The sequence below is a fragment of the Eptatretus burgeri genome, chromosome 13 (genome assembly GCF_056783735.1).
Source record: "Eptatretus burgeri isolate ZD-2024b chromosome 13, Ebu_testis_v1, whole genome shotgun sequence".
Classification (NCBI taxonomy): domain Eukaryota; kingdom Metazoa; phylum Chordata; class Myxini; order Myxiniformes; family Myxinidae; genus Eptatretus; species Eptatretus burgeri.
The window spans coordinates 45,266,539-45,272,538 of NC_140973.1; positions in this window are offsets into that span (position 1 = coordinate 45,266,539).

The following is a 6,000-nucleotide window of genomic DNA, read 5'->3' on the forward strand; positions in this document are numbered from 1 at the left end:
GTTTTGGCAAAGTCGTCAGTCTTGACATGACTGTAGTCAAAACTTCCAAGGTCTACTGTGGTCCTACAGAACAAGCAGTCAGATTTGCTGTTGAAAGGCCTGGTAAATACACGTGAACTTCACTTCCTGGACGATTTGGATGGTCCTTGTTTCTTCTTTTGATTCAGGATGTCATGTTGATTTATATACCGTTTACGACAGTCCGTGTGTACCTTTCATCCAGCCGCCACATAAACATCGTCACCTCTCTGAACACCGGCTGCATTGATGCTGCATCAGAAGGGCTGCATCAGCGCCCTTCTGACGAATTTGCACAACGTCACTTCCATCCTCAAGCCTCTCCTTGCAAATTGAACACTGATCTTCGTGCATCTCAGGAGCACTCATTCTTCAAACCTGAAACAGAAAACAAAACATTCAGGGAAAGAGCATTCGAAGAAAGGGATAGGCCACTCAATTAGAGCCAGGGACATTTCCCTGACATGTAATACATCACATATAATTACTGGTAAGAGAACACTGAAAACTCTTTTGTTAGAATTTAATAAATGTTGGGTGATTGCCGAACAGAGGTTTGATTATATAGAGACAATTTATTGATTTTACGCCCTTCATTTTTTGCCGCCATCTTGGATTTCATGTTAAATACTGATCAGATCTAAATTTTATTGACACCAGTGGATTGCTGATCCATTAAAACCATGGACCAGAACCAACAATTATGTTTTTATCACAATTATTGAAGAAGTTATAGCTGTTTTAGTTATTTCAAAGCCCGGTGGTGGCCATCTTGAAAATGACTGTTTCAACCCATTTCCGGATGTCAGATTTTGGTAGACTTTTTTCTATTGATCAGTATAACCAGGAGGAATGAAAACCACTGAGAAACCTTTTGTCGCAATTTGTTATGGGTTTGGTGGTTGTATGTCATAAATTGACCCGACTAACTAGCATGAAGACCGAATGTAATGTTAGATCGGGTGGTGTAATATACACTGCACAAAATGACGGTAAAACCAGGAATTTTATTTACATCTTTTACAATATTTATTGGTTCACGAAAAAATATTTTCACGAAAAATATAATTGGTTCACGAAAAAAATATAAGTGACCACTATATTCGTTATTGTTGTCTGTCTGTCTGTCTGTCTGTCCCGAGCAGAGCTTCGTGGGTTTTGATCCGATCCTGATGAAATTTTGGTGGGAGGTTTATATCATGATCTCGTTGTGTTTTCCTGAAAATGGGTGTGGTGCGCCTATTATTGGCGGAGCCACGCCCAAAAAACATGTGTTTTTAGGGGGTAGCCAATTTCAATTTGCATCTTCTCCAAGGGGTTTTGTCGAATCTGACGGGTTTCGGTATTTGGTTAGCCCAATGGCACCTGCATAGCTCGATTTTTCATTTTAGTCCCACGGTCAAGGTCAAGGTCACGAGCTCATGAATTTAGAAAATTTCGAATTTTGACATAAAAATCAGACGACCGCCCAAACTTTGAGAGCTCGGATGACAATATTTTTCATGCATAATCTTGAGGTCATTCCCCACCTAAAGTCTTGAAACCATTTTGCTCTATCTCGAACACCTTGCCTGTGGCGCCCCCTTGAAGTTTGTTTTTACGCTGATTTCATCAAAGTATGGATAATCCGAGGAGTGTGAAATGCCATATAGCCTATATGACATTATATTGTTCCTGGAATGTTCCAGAGGAAGTTTTGCACCAAAGGTCATAATCCTTGACCTATAAAGTTCACAAAGGTCAAATTTTCAAAGTTGTGGGAATCGAAACGGATTTTCGACCTTATTCGAATAACTAACTCCAATAAGCTATAGCACGTATCCTGTTTCCTTATTTTAATGTCCACAACATTGTTTTGTGACCTTTAAAGGTTATGCAAAGGTCAAATTTCTAAAGGTGTTGAACAAAACCAGGTTTTCGACATTTTGCAGCTAATAACCTGCCACTCGTACTACATCATGTTGATCATTTTTATAACTTGCTCAAAAACTATCACATTGTCTCATCCTTGACTTCTGAAACAATCTACATCGTCAAATACCGCTCGTGAACCATCCTCTTCAGACGTATTTAAATTCAATGACATGCTTGAACATTGCAGAACACAAATCACTTTCATAATAATTTCAATAACCTCCAGTTTTGCAGTACTTGAACATGTTCTTTTGAGTGATGTATGAGATTGCTTCAATAGCACTAAACTTTTCAAATTCTTTTTTTTAACGACCTTTAAATCATTGGTGTATATATTGTTGCGAATTCGTGCCCGCCGGCGTGCGATCGGCCACGTGACTCGAATCGCGGCACGTCGCCCACCGGACGGACAATTCTGTCGTGACCCTCTCGGACGAACGCCGGGAGCTAGTCATGGGTGGGCCTTTCGACCTCACCACGATCGTGCCAATCGGCCACCCGCGTGGATAGGGTTGTTCGCCAAACTCGACCTACCTAAGTACCCACGCGGATGGTAGACCGGGCGATCGCACCTCGCCGCAGGTCGACTTCGGACACGGGCCGCTTAAGCGGTCCGTTCCGTACTATCGGGATAACCGAGCGGTGTTATCGTCGGCCTTGACGGTTCCGATTAATTATCGGGCGTATTAAGCCCACGACGAACCCGTTACGTGAAGCAAGATGGAGATTCAAACAAAGGAAAGGGCGCAGCGAAACGGGGAACAATTCAACATGCAAGCACTTTATTCACATAGACACAGAGCACACATATAGCAATTAAAACAATTATGCACAATAAGCAAATGTAATTACTCGTTTGTGTTTATATTATTTTTTTACTTCCAGTGTGTGTGTGAACTAACGACTGTGAGCCAAGACACAACCAATGTGCACAACAAAAATGCACATAACTCGAAATTGCATGAATATCAATGTCTTAGACCACATGCACTGTCCGGACCGTAGAGCTCTTAAATGAGGCATCATTCACCATTATACGTGCTGTGGTTATGATGTTTACCCCGTTCAGACACAATTGGGCAACTTGTAGTTGTATGTGAAGAATAGACATGATAATTGCATTCTGTACAAGTAATAAAACTCTGAAACATCAATACAGTGACGAAACACGCACGTGATGTGTTCTAGCTTTTGCACAAGCTTCAACTTTTTATATTAAAGATAAAAAGACGATTCCGTACATTAAAAATTTGTTTACATGGTAGTTACATCATTACCAAATTTCAAACATATTGTTGCGGGCCGGGCACCGGTGGCGAGAACGACCGCTAGGTGGGGGAAGTTACGTCGTCTCCCACCAGACTCCTGGAATTGTAGGCCGTTGCTCACGGATAACTCCGCGAGGCGGCGGGTCGCGTAACTGACTGTGGACGCCAATATCCCGACCGCGTGGCGTAGGGTCTTTTTGTCTGGAACCAATTTACCTAATTAACCACGCGGTGTCATCTACCGGGGAACCACGCTCTCGGCACGTCTTTCTCAAACCGGGTCACTCTACCGACTGCGGTAGAGTTCCAACTACCGACTACCAACTCCGGTTCGGGTGCGGTCGAGCGGAACTGCCAAAGCCGTGCCGGCTCGGATGAGCAGATTAACGGAAACAAAGACCTGGCTAAAACTCAGATCTGAACCATGCTGGACCAATGAAAGAAAGGACGGAAACAAACTGGGAACATTTCTACAATTGTTTTATTTACAGCAAGAAGGACACAGAGCAAGCTTATCGTGGATATACAGGAGATTTACAATGATCAAAAACACTTATGCAGTTCTACTTAGCAGGCGGCGCCACACACACAGACACACACACAGACGAAAATAAAACCCAGGTGAATTCCAAGGAACCTCGCAGCCAGGGAGAGAGACGAGCTGGGGTCGCGGCTCGGCTGGGTACCTGCAAGTTGGAGGGAGGGGTGCTCCGTGGTGCGGCACCTGCCAATGGTCGTGCAGCTCAGCCCGCAGTCACACGCGTGGGGCTCGTGTCCGCGAAGGAACCCGAGCAGAGCAGAGCGGAATCCCAGGGCGGAGATCAGGGTCACGGACAGGACCCAGCGAGAGACCCGGTTGAGGTCGGGTGGCCTCGGTCGTTATCAGAATCGACCAGACAGATCGCTCCACCAACGAAGAACGGCCATGCACCACCACCCACAGACTCGTGAAAAAGCTCTCAGTCTGTCAATCCTCCTTGTACATCGAACTCGACTCCAGCAAAACTCCAACGTACGCCCCAGCGAATGCAGAACTGAACTGAGCCTTTTGACTGAACTCCAACGAACGCGCGTCTCAGAGGGTCCCTTCGTAGTCCATTGAACTCCCTCAGCGGAGCGGGGCCTTGGTCAAAACTGACGTCACTGTCCACCCTGATTGGACGGGGCTCCCATGGGTTTGCCCTTTCTGGGCGGGGCCTCGGCCAGGCACCGGCGAGGCCCGCTACCTCCACTCGTGTTTGGGGAAGGTGAATGACGGTGCAGCCACACTGCTTACGTTTGGGGAAGCCGAGAATGAACTGGAACAGCGAACGTGGAGATTTTGTCTCGGAAAAACGAGTCTCTGTAGACAGTGGGTGGACAGTGGTACGCTGTGGCCAGCGAACCGAGGGCTGCAAGCGCTAGGAAGGTCCCGTGGTTCCATAAGAGGGGAAATAAAATGATTTATTAACTTAACTAAAAAAAACATCGCAACGCACCCCTTCGATTTCCCACTAAACACGTGGAGGGGTTCTGTCTACATATATAGTTAACGGCATAACTAACTTCGGGGCACCTGTATGTTTGAATGCATACGGTTCCTAGAACCATAACGATATTACATTATTAGCCACCGTTGGGCCGAGTCTGAGACGGGGGGGGGGGGTTATGGATTTGGTCTCTATTTTCGTGTCCGTGTGTGCAGGCATGCGCTTGTTCGCAACCATATCTTGGACATGTATGGACCGATTTTATTTGTACTTGGCACGAAGACAACACATGACGGTATACATATGTACATCGTTTTGTTTCGCAATGTGATCAAAGATGGCTGACTGGTGGCCATTTTAGTTGATAAATAAAAACTGGTATCGAACACGTCCTCAATCATTTCTCGGACGTGCATTTACCGATCTTGTTCAAACTTAGCACGAAGACAATACATGACGGTATACATATGCTCATCCTTTTTGCTTCGCAATGCGATCAAAGATGGCTTGTTGGGAGCCATTTTAGTTGAGAAACAGAATCATGGCTTCCATATGCACATCGTTTGGTTTCAAGACCAGAACCAAGATGGCCGACTGGCAGCCATTTTAGTTGAAAAAACCCGATGTTGAACTCGTCCTCAACTATTTCTTGGACATGCATTCACCGATGTTGTTCAAACTGGGCACACACAAATCAATGATGGCTTTTTCAGCACGTCATTTTTTTTTTCGAGATCAGATCCAAGATAGCCGACTGGCAGCCATTTTAGTTGTAGAAAACCCAATGTTGAACACGTCCTCAACCATTTCTCAGATATGCATTTTACTGATCTTGTTCAAACTTGGCAGACAGATAAGGAATGAAGGCTTACATTTGCCCATCATTCCCCCCCCACCCCCCCGAGATCAGATCCAAGATGGCCGACTGGCAGCCATTTTGTTACTGAAACATGTCCCCAACCATTTCTGATACATGCATGGTTTGATTTTGTTCAAATCAATGACATCAGAGTTATCAAACTTTGTTCGACATGTGTAGTAATCATACCTGTTAACTTTTACATCGATCTGTTCAGCCGTTTTGGAGAAGATTTTTTTTAACGTTTTTTTTTTTTTCAAAAACATATGGCTGCCAAACCATGTCACCAATGAAATCATCAATTTCATTCACTGGTCACATTTCCTTTTAGATCACTCTCAGAAAGTTTTATTTTGATCGGATGAAGCGTTCGACATATCGAATTATGACGTCATCACAAAGGCACCGATGATATCATCGATATCAAATGTTATTCCCAAAAGTACGTTCCTGACCTGTGCTAAGTCTTAAT